The following is a 14,616-nucleotide window of genomic DNA, read 5'->3' as shown; positions in this document are numbered from 1 at the left end:
TTTCAACAATCTTCCTCTTTAGAATTGATGACAACAACACTCATACTTCACTAGTTACCATGCAGTCCAAAAAGATTCAATATTGTATATTGTCTTCTCCCTCTATGTTTGTATAATCTCTTTCTTAGTTTCACTTTGATTCTCATCCAATGCAATCAAAAGATGCTCCTGCTATCAGTTTAGGACATATTATTCTTTGTAGCAACACCTCAACATATACTAACATATGTCTCCCTCTTGAAAATAATCATTCTCTTTGCATAACTTCTCTCCTTCTTTCTAACAACTTAATATTCTTCTCCCTCTTTATTTGTTACCTTGTATGCTAAATCAATCATGTTAATCTCTCCTTCTTTGACAACAATGCCAAAGACATGCCATACATTCTCTTCCACTATCACACATCTTCATGTTACTTAATATGGCTGATATAGCAATGCCATCTCATCATCAACCCCTTGTAGCTTCATCTACTCATTGTTTAGTGTCTTACTTTTCACATCTTTAGGTAGCTCCTAAAGTATGATCTCCTGCATCAATGTTTATGATATACTGATTGAAACATTTGATGCAATGCAACATCTCTACTTAGTTTACTTTAGGTAGGGGAATGACCACTAACTTACCTCTTAAATACACATAAGAATCCTTAGATAATGCCTCAGTAAATATGTCATCTAATTGTTCCTTTGCATTCACGTATTCCAATCTCACTTCTTTGTCTTGTACCAACTCTCTCAAGTAATGATACTTGATCTCAATATGCTTAGTCTTTGATTGAATCACAAGTTTCTTCAATATGTTAATATAATTTGTATTTTCATAATATATTACAACATGTTCAGTGATCTCTTCCTTCATTCCTTTTAACAATTGCTCAATCCATACAATATTTGAACAATTCACTGCTGCAACAACATATTCAACCTCTAATGTAGATTGTGAAATACAGTCTTGCTTCTTGCTTGTCCAAGAAATCAATCTTCTTCCTAAAAAGAAAGCTCCTCCACTTATGCTCTTTATGTCATCATCATTTCCTACCCAATTAGCATAAGTATAAATTTTCAGCTCAAACTTGTCACTTCTCTTGTACCACAATCCATAGTCTCTTATTCCTTTTAGGTATCTCAATATCCTTTCACTGCCATCATATGATTTTCTCTAGGACTAAAAAAGAATATAGCAACAATTCCAGCAGTTAATGCAATGCCAGGTCTTCTATGCACAACATATTTGTTGACAATATGGTCAGATAGATGTCTCGAGAGCTGTCATTTATGATAATATATATTTAGCATTTCATTTACACAGTTAGAGTTATAAAATTGTCTAAGTGTTAGAGAGTTTGTAGCAACACAGAGACAGATGAGATGTGTACAGACATGTATGACGCAAGTTATAATTAAAAGACCAGTACGAGTATTTGATAGAGCATAGTAGAGAATTGAGTTGTACGACTTAAGGAACTATTTTGGTAACAAATTAATTACTAAGTCTTGATGAGCCAACTTTGTGGATATCATTCCATAAGTTATTTTATATTACATCAAGCCTGTGAACACATGAAGGCCAATTGAGCAAAGAATTACTAATTTGCGAAGTATAAGTAAAGATCTTACTTTGCACAGATTAGTGTGCAATATATGTGCTAGATGTGGAAATTGTATGATATGCCAACTATTGTACGAACAACTTGAAAGATATATGAACCTTATGTAATGAGAGATCTGATGTATGATCATAGCAAGTGTGAATTACAACAATGATAAATTATTGAATGTGTATCTATTCTCGTGAAGAACTTTATTGTAAAAATGCATGTTAGGGTAGTGGGCTCTTCTTGCATACATTGTATTTGTTCTACCAACTCCTAACAGGGTTGAGGCTTCTAACAAGGCCTATTCCTATAACAAAGACTTGAGACACTATATGTACTTAATAGACTCTTTAGGGTCAATTTCCTTAATAAATCCTTTTGTTTAATGAACCATCTTGTCGGTATCATCCCCATTGGGGTTTTCCCTTGGCCAAGTGGTGCAGGAGCACCTAGGTAGGCTAGTGGTAGACCTAAGGCTTCCTAGTTATTTTGTCTTGTAATAATTCTATCCACATCACTAGATTAATAAGAGGAGAAACTTGGTTCTAAGGTTTAATAGATAGGTTGGAAGAGCCCAAAATGGTAATGTTGCTCCTAGTTGCTCAAAAATTGCTTATTTGGCTTAATAGAGCATTTTTGGGTTTTGAGGGATAAATAGGTCAAGTAGGTGTTTTTAGGACCTTACTAGGTGTTTAGTATCCATCTAAGGCATTTTTCATAGTTTGGTGACAAATGGAGCAAGTTTGAGAAGTGGATGTGCAAAATTGCAAAAATTGCTCATTCTTGGAAAAGTTGTCATTGACAACTTTTGCAATTTTCTTGAAAAATGAGCAACTTTTTTGTTAGATCTTTCCAACCACTTAATTTATTTGGGAATGTTGTGTAGGATCACCATCTCCACCTCCAAATTTAATACCTTTAAGTCATTTTAGAATTTCATTAAATCATTGTTCAGTGACGAAAATGTATTGTAATGCACACAAAATGGGTTTATTTGATATTTGTAATCAAAAGACTGCATGTAATACAAAGGGGCACGGAATAAAAATGATCGTAAGGTAGTTGAATGGTTTTTAACCATTAAGATGGTCTTTAAATAAGACATCTCATAATGTAAAGAGTAGGGGAGTAGGGGCGATAGGAAGAGAATAGTCGAGGAGAAAGTGTGAATAGGTAGATACTCCAAATAGCTCTATAGTGGTAGCCAAAGAGTCACATATTCATAATATGTAGATGGTTGTTACTGGAAGTATATATTTAACAATGTTTTAGTTTTCTTTAGTATTCTTGTCATCTCATTTGTAAATCTCTTAATGGTTATTACCTATGCATTAGGTTTAGAGTCTTTGTTGAAAGAACATGGGAGTCATTTGTTACAGATTCCAAGTTATGGAGGGTCAATTCAATGGCCATGAGAGAAAGAACCACATATTATTTATTCTATGATTATAATACTTGAAATGGTTCTCAAGAATTTTTACAAACTTGATGTATTGGATCATGCCCACAAAGAACCTAAAGGCTAGTATCATGTTGAGTTCGAAGAAAAGCTCAAGGGAGAGAGAGAAGTGGTTATAGTCATCATGAATGGATTTAGAAGGATCTGCATATGTGGGATAAACCATAAGTTGGTGGTCTTAGGAATTAACGAAGGTGGTAGAATGAGGTGAGCATCAGGTGTAACCGATAACTTTACAACCATTCATAATCTGAGTGTTAAGGAGGAGATAATCATGGAGGAGATGTAAAAGTAACAATGGCATGTTTCAGGTATTATGGAAAATGAAAGGGTGGCAACATTCCTTGTCCTCTTTTGAGAATGGATTGACATGAGAAAAGGTGGTGGAAATGAATAGTATAAATTTAATGGAAGAGCTTGATGATAGGAGATTGATGTTATTATATATTCATGGTTGGGTTTGTGTTGATGGTTATGGATTACGGTGTGTAATTGAAAGAAAGGATTGGGATTTGGTATCATAACATACCTCAAATTATTATAGAATATTGAGTCTTATTCAATGGTGATCATGGAGTCACAGATGTAGATTGATGTTGTTATAGTGTTAAGATTGGCATCATTATTATTGTCTTTAGTGGAATATGGAAAAGTTAAGAGCCTCTAATCAAAGTTTGTAAGGATCAATAGAAGAATGTGTAGATTTGTGGATTGGTTCAAATTGCCTTGCATAATAAGTGGTATCAGAGCTCAAAAGATTCTAAGCACGTAGATGGTATCTACACCAAGTGATATTGTGGTTATTGTTCTGGGTCTTGTTATGCAGTTGTGATTGCAGATTTGGTGTGGTTTGCTCTACTGCAAGTGGGTGGACAGGAAGGTCTACCAAAGGCCATGAGATGGTCATGTGTGTCACCAAGAATCTTGGCAAGAGAGGCAAGAGGGGAATCCCAAGTGAGGGACAGAAGGTAGTTTGGAAACACTAATGGAAGAGTTGAATTTTGAATGGGAAAATCACCATTGAAGGCAATGACATAACTCCATAAATGGGAGTCAATTGAAAGTGAAGGAGACAAAGCAACGAAGGCATCGGTCTAGTAGAGGTGAAGATTTGTTTATAGACTCTCACCAACACATTTCCATGGGACATGGAAACCTTTCAAGTTTGGCAATATGGTGCAAGAGCACCACCTCCACCTTCAAATTTAATACCTTTAAGTCATTTTAGAAATTCATTAAATCATTTTTTAGTGATGAAAATGTATTGTAATGAACATGAAATGGGTTTATTTGTAATTTGTAATCAAAAGACCGAATGGAATACAAAAGGGCATGGAATAAGAATGATCTTAAGGTAGTTGAATGGTTTGTAACCATTAATATGGTCTTTAAATATGACATCTCATAATGTAAAGAGTAGGTTCAATAGCAAGAGAATAGTTGGGGAGAAAGTATGAATAGGTAGGTACTCCAAATAACTCTTTGGTGGCAACTAGAGAGCCACATATTCGTAATTTGTAGATGGTTGTTAATGGAAGTATATATTTAATGGTGTTTTAGTTTTCTTTAGTATTCCTGTTGTCTCATTTGTGAATCTCTTAATGGTTATCACCCATGCATTCAGTTTAGAGTCTTTGTTGAAAGAACATGGGATCCATTTGTTATGGATTTTGAGTTATGGGGGGTCAATTCAATGGCCATGAAAGAAGGAACTACATATTGTTTATTGCACAATTCTAATACTTGAAATGATCCTCGAGAATCGTTACTAACTTGACATATTAGATCATACCCACAAAGAACCTAAAGGGTGTTGTATTGCTAAGTTTGAAGAGAAGCTCGAGGGAGAGAGAAGTGGTGGCAGTTATTATGAATGAATTTAGAAGGGTCTACATATGTGGGATAGATTGTAGGTTGGTGGTCTTAGGAATTAACGAAGGTGGTGGAATGAGTTGAGTATCAAGTGTAATCAATAGCTTCATGGCCACTCATAATCCAAGTGTCAAGGAGGAGATAACTATGGAGGAGGTGTAAAAGTAACAGCGGCATGTTTCAGGTGTTATGGACAATGAAAAGGTGGTGACATTCTTTGTCCCCTCTCGAGAATGGATTGACATGAGAAAAGGTGGTGGAAATGAATAGTAAAGAGTTAATGGAAGAGCTCGACAATAGGAGGTTGATGTTATTATATATTCATGGTTGGGTTTGTGTTGATGGTTATGGAGTGATAGCCCTCATTTTCACTGTACTAAAATTTTGATCCTCATTGTGAAAATGATATAAGGTTGTGTGCATTGTTAGGGTTTTGTGTCTCATGTATTTCAATTTTTAAAAAGGAACCCTAGAAAAATTCATTCTACCCAAGTTCAAAATAGTGAAAATCCTACCCTAGGGTTTCATTTGGGTATATTAAGGTTCTATGCTTATCTTGCCATTAATTTTTTTTTTATCAAAACTACAACCTTTTTTCCCTTATCCTAAGTTTTTCAGGCGACAAATTTTACATTTTTTCAAACCCTAGAGCTCCGATATTACGAGCATGGCCTTAGTGTCTAGTCGCAAGCTTACATCTTCCTACCCTCGATGTTACGACACAAGGTTTGGTGGAGGATCGTAGAGTGATCTTTTAGGTTTCTCGATGTTAATATATGCTATGGTCATAGTATCGTAGGTTTCTAATGGAAGTTTTAACTCATGACATGCGATGTTATGATAGACAGGCAGTCGAGGTATCATAAAGGCAAAATGGAGGAATTGTGACCATATAATAAGTGGCTTATCATAGGATCTTAGAAGCATGAGAATATACTGAGGAAGATAGAAGGTGCAATGTTATGATGAAGAGAAAATCATGGCATCATAATGGTTTTCGAAGGATGTTTCGATGTTACACCAAATGTTCTAGCCGTAAGATGGGGGAAATAGATTTTAAGGATCATGATACTATGGGGTTGGTGATTGTAAGATCGTAAAGAAAAAAATGACAAAGAAAGTTGGTAGTTCAAGTCAGAAATGTGATGGGTGTTCTATCCTAATTGGTCAGATAATGCAAAGTGTACAAGGTGGATGCCACGTCAAGCCAGTGGGATCAAAAATGTCTTTACATATGTTTGTGATCTGACAGATTCAATTCTACAATCTTACGACAATCAATGTCCTGTAAGATCTTAAGAGTAGTAGAAGGGCGTTGTGATGCTATGATAGGCAATGCATCAAAAAATTGTAGAAGTAAAAATTGAGGCCAACAATGTTATGATAAAGGGAGGTAACAGTCTCTCATAGCATCGTAGGGGTAAAGAAGATGATCACCAAAGTCACAAAGTAGTTAATTGAGCCTAATCATAGGATCCTAAGCTAAAGAAAAATAAGATGAGATGCTACGATGTGCAATATAAATTGCCTGTCGTGAGATCGTAAAGATTTTAAAGGAAAGCTCTGATACCACGAAAACCAATGTATCATGAGATTGTAGAGACCTTTTCCAAGCCTTGTGATAGTGCAATAAGGGTTGATTTCATGAGATCATAAGATCGAAGGGCATTTCTTCCCCTCCTAAGATATTACAAGGGTTTTGACTTTTAGGGTTGATCGTGAGATCATAAACCCCGAAGTTGACATTGAAAATATGTTTTTACTTTTCTGAGTTGGAAATGAGAACACACTTCTCAACCATTGAGAGTTAAGCAATAAGCAGAAAGTGCAACATTGAATAATAATGGCAACACTCCCTTGAGGTGACAGAATAAGCTGAGTTTTAAGGTTGAAGCATGCTAAAAATCAATGCAAAGGGACTATGATGATGAACATTGAGTTATAAATATATTATACTAATTAGTTGCAGTTTACCATTCATAAAGAGAAAATCTAAGCAGTTGTAGAGATTTTAGTGTGTGCAAATGATTATTTTCAGTGCTTAGATATAGCTTTGCCTAGTATTTTCAAGCTAGTTTAGAATGTTTGATAAGGAGGTTGAAGAGATTCAGGCAACAGACATGGAAATTATAGAAACCTCCACTTCCAAGTGAGGAAAAATAAGATAGAAGAAACCAAACTGGTTTGTTGAAGAATGGTTAAAATTATTCCTAGAATCCTCAAATACAAATGCAGTAGATGATCATGCTTTCATTGACTCGTACGCATTGTGCAGAGGTGCTACATGCCCTGGGGTCATGGGTTCTGAGCTCTTTAAGTATTTCTACCATAACAAAGAGAAGAATATCCGTGATTGCAACCCTTGGAAGAAGAAGTTGGCAAAATTGATATTTCAAGAGGTCTTCGTTGATGTGAATTTGGTGAAAACCATAATAAAGTCATATAATCCAGCTACCAAATCATTCCATAGGAAAGATATAGCTATTATGTGTACTCTGAACTGTGCCTCATTCATTGAAGCATTTGGGTTAGATGGTGCTATGAGTGAGCCAGTAGATTTGGTGGATCTACAAAGGAAATTTGATAGAAATACCAAGACACACATAGGAAAATCAATGCTACAACATATCCCCATAGACCTAAAGAGTGTGAGTGATTACCGTAAAAAAGTGGATAAGATGATGCCTTTGGATAAAGTCAAGAATTATTTTGTGAAAACAGTGTATGGTGTCCACAAGGTGGTTGGAAAAGATGGATCAAACATGGTTTATGGAGCTGAATTTATTATTGCCATCGATGTGCAAGACTCCTACCATGGTGGAGAATATGATTATGTTAAGTTCATTCTGGAAAAGATGAAGGATAATATTAAGTTGGCTCAGAGTGGAGAAATGAAGAATTTTTGTTTCCTTCATTACTCATTGTTGATGCATTTGATCCTATACAAGAATCTGGGATATTTTAGTTTAGAATTCATTAATCACACCTCTAATGCTAATGGAGAGCTACCAGTTCAATTATGGACATGGGTATGGGACACTTTTTAACACTATTTTGATTTTGTCTCATTTTTCAATAATTTTAGTGTTGTTATAATGAAAATGCTAGATCCAGGTTATTTTAGAGCACCTAATATCCTGAAGAGTCTTTTGAGACTAGCCTTACTCCCCGAGGGTAAGAGATTAGGTCATAATCGGGGGGATATTTTCTTATTTTCAACTTTTTCCTTAATGAGAGTAAATGGTTATCCCCAACCACCCCACATATTACCAAAATTCATTCCTGCTAGGTTGGGTATTATTGAATTCACGTGGCAACTACTTATGGTAAATAGAGAATACTTAGGTCACAAGGTGCATAGGGGCACTTTTTTGTGTACATGTTTTAAGGTGGGAGACTTTTCAATCAAAAAAGAATCCTTGGACCAAATTCATTCTTTCCTCCACCATTACAATTTGTCAACAACACCATATAGAATCTATGACCCTGATAATTGGATGAGTGCTACCCTTAAAGAAATTAGGAACTATGTATTTCCAAGTACCATGGAGTTTCCCCATGAAGATGTTATTCCTAATATTGTTGCAGAGGGGGAGGCAACAGATAAATTGGCCAAACTTGATGATGTTTTGAGGATAGAAAGAGAGTTGAAGAGAGTGGATCCTAATTTTAAGGGATTTTATATGGATATTCCCTATCCTCATAGGATTAGGAAGATGGTCACTAACCATGCTAAAATCATGACCCAAATGCTAGAGGGACCCATGGGACAACAGGAAGATTTCTAGAAATAGAGGAAGATGAACTTGTCGAGGCATCATGGGTCGAAAAAGGGAACAAGAGGCAAAAGGTTATCCATATCCCTATAGAAGTAAAACAAAGAACACTGCAAATTCCACCTGGTAATAATCGATACTTTTTTGACTTAAGGCAAAGTTTTATACAAGATAGAGTCAAGGCAACTGAGAGCACAATCGTAGATTTGGAGCTAGCAACAACAAGGGTGGATGATAGGATCATCCAAGCCCAAAAAGTTATGGAAGATGATGATTTCATTAAATTAACTGAGTTCAAAAGTTTTATGTATAAAATAAAATAGAGTGAGTTGGTATTGAAGATGAAACTAGAAGAGTTGTGTTGTCCTACATTTTGTCATCACAAAATGTTGGTAACATCACAAAAATTTTCCAAGCTAGTTTCACATTTCTTTAAGCTTGAATTTGATATTTAATTATTTAATGTGAATCGATTGATCCATTTCAATTCAAATATCAAATTGTTTTACTGAAGGCCTTCGTCAAGTCTTTTCCGTTTTACTTTCTATTGAGCCTTTGCTTGATTTTTGAAGCCTTCACAGTCTGTTCTATGCTTTAAGTTTTCATTTGCTCATTTTTAGTCCATTCGTTTCACTCATGTCATGCCTTTCATTTTTCCCTTCGATTCGGTCTAACTTAGAGGTCAATTTGAGTTGTTAGTCAAGAGTTATGCCCATTTTAGTCCCTCAAAAGTGGATATTTTAGGTGCAATAGCACAAATAAAAAATTTGATGTTATATTTTCAATTTGACATTCACTTTTTGAAAAATATAACATTATACTCACTTTTTGTTATGTTTTTAAGCTACTTTTACTTTAAATTTATAACTTAAAGTAACTATATAACTATATAGTTTCATTTAATTTTTTGGTTTTAAAAATCAAATACTTATTTAAATGTTTCTTTAAAATGATGTTTATTATATTTCATAATATGATAAATAAATATTGATTTTGACCTATTTTGTAACATTTTTATAAATTTAAGGGAATTAAATGACTTAAAGGCTTCATAAGTGAACATTTTATGTGCAATTACATGTAAAATCCATAAAAAGTGGACTTTTTACATGATATTGCATATAAAGTCTACTTTGGTTGACATTTTTTATGTCATTACATCAAAAAACCACCATAAGTGGACCTTTTGATGTCATTACATGAAAAGTGGAGATTTCATGCTTATGCATCTAAAAAGTGAGATGCATTTTAAAATATGCATTCTCCTCCAAAAGGTTCAATTTTCATTTGGAAGCACATTTTAAAATATGCATTGCACCCAAAAAGGTCCTATTTTCACTTGATGTATATTTTAAGACATGCATTGCACCTAAAAAGGTCCGATTTGGAAGGAAAACATGTTTTAAAATATGCTATGCATCCCAAAAAGTTTGATTTTGAGAGGAAAGCATGCATTTGCCCTCCAAGAACCCGATTTTGCCCATAACTTGAGATTTTCTTGGTGGAATTGCATGAAATCTTCTCCATTTAAGATAATTTTTTTCCCCTTGGCAATGATTTTCTTTGCATCAAGAATGGATTTAGCATGCTGAAAATTATTTTTGGAGATCAATCCTAGGGAACGTTTTCGAAGAAAAACTCCAAATTCCTTCATTTTTGCTCATAACTTGAGTTTTACTCAATGGATTTGCATGGGATTTGTTCCAATTGAAATGTTTTTGGATGGCAATGAGTTTCCTTGCTTCTAAAATGGATTCATTTTTTGTCAAAAATGTTTTTGAAACTTTCATGACGAATCACATTTTTGGAGAAATATGTTAAAAAATCCATTTTTAGTGCATATTTTCCTTCCCAACCAAATTGTTTTGGCATCTTTTGGAGATTACATGGCATTGGAGTTCACATTTTGAAGTTAAATGATCAATTTATTTTTATCTTGCAACATGAAGAAAAATGTTGTTTTACCAAAAACATGTTGCAAGCATAAATCTTCAAAAATGTTGGAATATGGAGAGTTTTTAGGGCCATCTTCTAACAATTTCTCCTTGTTTTCTGCCCTCTCCCATTCGAATTTGCAAAGTTGGAAAAGGCCTTACCATTTTTGAAGAATATTTCAAACATTGGAGCATCTTTTTCCTTCATATTTGGCATTTAATCTTCATGTAAGTGGACTTCTTCCTCCTTGCAATTTATTTCATGCTTATCTTGCTGATTTTATGCATGAAATTACTTGATGGTTGCCATTTGTGAAAATATTTGTCGTGGAAAGTGCATTTTTCCTTAAAATATGAATTTTTCATTCATTTTCATGTTTTTAGTTCTTTCCCAAGTCCCAATTTTGAATTTGAGCTTTGAAGTGCTTTGCATCTTGGCATGTTTGAGTTATTTTCCAAAGGTACCTTGTTTCTTTTGTGTTTTGTGTTCTGTGCTTGCTTGCCAGTTTTCTCCACTTGGAGAAATTACAAGTTTTTTTTTTTTTCCCAAAAACTTGTTTTTGCTTGATTACATGTGAAAGCATCATCATATTCCACGTTAGGTTTCATGTCACAACAGTTCATCTCTCACTCAAGGAAATGTGATTACATGTTTTTTATTCCATTCACCATCTACACATGCATGTAATCCCATTTTCCATCTCCATTTTCACCCATCTCAATTTTTGCTTCCATTCACATGACATGATTACATGAAATGTCTTATGTGTAATTGCATCCAAAAGGTCTGATTTTGACTAAAAGTCACATTTTGAAAGGTCAAAAAGATGTCATTTTCACTTGCCATGTACTTTGACTTCTCCTTTTCACCAAAAGTGACTATAAAACTCAATATCTCGCTTCTATTTTCCATTTTCATCCCTTCATATGCATTTGCACTTTCATGAGCAAATACATGTTTTCACATCTTTCCATGTTTTCCATCTCATCCTTCATTCGCACATATATGTGAAGTATATTCTTCATCCACGTTTGCATCTCATTTCACCGTCCACATCTCGTTACATGTTGTCTTTAGATGTATTCATTTTTCATGCAATAATGCCTTGAAAAAACTAAGTGACTTTTGAAGTCAGCAATTTTCATTTGCATACATTTCACTTTCACACATTCTCATTCCATTCCATTTCATTTCATCTTCCATTTTATCACTTTCATTTCATTTCATTCTTCTTTTCGTTCCATTGCATATGCATATGCTTTCTCTTTGAAGTTACTTTGATGGATTTGTGAAGTCTCCAATCCATTTTCAAATCTTCATTGCTGATCTAGAATTCACTTGTATGGAGGTTCCTTCTAATGATGTATTTATGTTTTGGGATTTTTGTGTTGCAGCACAAGCACAAGATATGTCCTCGCCAACCAAATCCAAAGGCAAAATGAAATATCAATATGATAAAGAATTGGCTCACACAGCTCCTTCTTTAGTCATATCTATTTTGGATAATGTGTTGAACATGAACATTGGTCATGTAGACATGGTTAATTTTCTACAAAGAGTTGAAATGTTGGCTAGTCATGAAATGAAGTGCATTAGGAGAAGTAACATTCATTTAGTATCCACATTTCCTATGGAAGCTATAGAACCTGACTTTGTTTATGGATGTACAAAATAGTTTACTCCCAAAATGAGAACTATCAAAGATGCTGACGACAAGGTTATCATTAGCCTAGATCTTGAGGTTATAGAACAAATCTTCAAGGTTCTGCATAAATCATAATCTATTGATTTGACTAAGGAATCACCATTGGCTTGTTGGAATGAGCAAAAGAGTAATTATCAGAAGTATGTCAACCTTTACAGGTTAGACAATAAAATAAACAATTTTTCTAGATGGCCAAAGATTGTTCATCGGTCAAATTTCAAACAAGAGTACAAGGATCTCATCATCCTTCTCAGTAGGATTTGTGGCCTTAAAGATTCTATTGATTTTGAGCCATGGATGTATAAGTTCATGTTTCAGATTATGGAGAATAAAGAACACATCTTTTGGGGAGAACTTATCAGTATTGTACTCTACCAGCAGATATGTAATGTGGGAACATTAGTGCCTTTCTATATCAATTCTTATCTAGTTTACATCACTGCTGCCATGGGATCTTTCTTTGGTCTTTCTACCAAAGGAGATCATCTTCAAGTTCCTATTTAGGATTACTATGATCAAATAACTTTGACAAACAGTAAATTCCATCACAAAAGAGTCAAAGATGCCTTCTTTGGACATTTTTGGTGCTTGTTTGATAAGCAATTGTCTATCAAAAGAGTATCTAATGCAGGATGGGAGAAGGTGAACCAAGACAACTGCATTTTTCTTCAGTTTCCCACTTTCACATACTTGAGAGTTAGATATTTCAAGGGAGAGTCATATACCTTATCTAGGTATGCTACAGATTGAATCATCCTGATAGAGTTAGCTAGATAGCTCATGGACATGCAAAGTGATCATCATGCTTGACATAGGCCTAGTTTTGACATTACCTCAGCTAAGCCTTTGGCTATTGGTAATTATTCAATCATTTCTATTCCTAAAGAAAATAATATGGAATTAGAATTTCAATTGATTACATTGAAGAAGTTCAAGGCTAGATTTGATTTTGACTATAGAGAGATGAATTCTCAGATAAAAAGAGCCTAGACTCATTATCATCACATTGAGGACATTTGGACTAATATGAGAATTGAACTTGACATCAGGAAGATGGATTACTACAAATTAACCTTGCAGAAAATAATTGATCTTAACATGTTGGAAATCCCTTCAGATTTTTAAGTTGAAGATGATGGTGACATCCTTGATCTAGAGTTTCATCAAGCCAATTTTGATAAGAAGTGCCCTTTTCCTATTCGATGACAACAAAAGGAAGGTACATCTATCATGGATAAATTTCAATCCATCCTAGTAAAGACCAACAAATGGTTGAAAAGTAAAGGCCTTAAAAGAGTAAATCCTAAGATGGGCCTGGATTGTGGAAGTTTTGGTCCTCCTGGTAGGAAATCACAACTAGAGATTATAGGGAAAGATGGAGCCTCATCTTCAAATGCCAAGGATTGCCTCAAATTCAAGCTGAAGGGAGGAAAAGGAACTAAATCATCTCAAGCTCTTGAGCCATCTCAAGAATCAGTAGCAAAATTAAAAGAAGAATTGGAAACAGAATCTGTTAAAGGAGATTCTGATGAAGAAGGAGAAATCATAATCATATCTCCTCCAAAGCCTATACCTCTTCTATACATGAAGAACCTTTTTTGCATGAGGTTGATGATGATGTGGATTCTTTTTCCATTATTTTCACTCCTTCCATTCCAATCTTGGAGGTTAATATCATGGCTCTTCATATTTCTTCTGTTGTTGCTCGCGTCACTACACATGAACTATATGATTCATTTTCATGCAATAATGCCTTGAAAATGCTAAATCACTTTTGAAATCAGCAATTTTCATTTGCATGCATTCCCATGCATTGCACCTTCACACATTCTCATTCCATTCCATTCCATTTCATCTTCCATTTTCTCACTTTCATTTCATTTCATTATGCTTTCTATTCCATTGCATATGCATATGCTTTCTCTTTGAAGTTAATTTGATGGATTTGTGAAGTCTCCAATCCATTTTTGAATCTTCACTACTGATCTAGAATTCACTTGTATGGAATTTCCTTCTAATGATGTATTTATGTTTTGAGATTTTTGTGTTGTAGCACAAGCATAAGATATGTCCTCGCCAACCAAATCCAAAGGCAAAATGAAAGATCAATATGATAAAGAATTGGCTCATGCAACTTCTTCTTTAGTCATATCTATTTTGGATAACATGTTGGTCATGAAGATTGGTCATGTAGACGTGGTTAATTTTCTACAAAGAGTTGAAAACCTGGCTAGTCATGAAATGAAGTGCATTAGGAGAAGCAACATTCATT

Source organism: Cupressus sempervirens, chromosome 2, assembly GCF_028749045.1.
Source record: "Cupressus sempervirens isolate cs-2001-9-10 chromosome 2, ASM2874904v1, whole genome shotgun sequence".
NCBI lineage: Eukaryota > Viridiplantae > Streptophyta > Pinopsida > Cupressales > Cupressaceae > Cupressus > Cupressus sempervirens.
Note: the sequence above shows the minus strand (reverse complement) of the source record.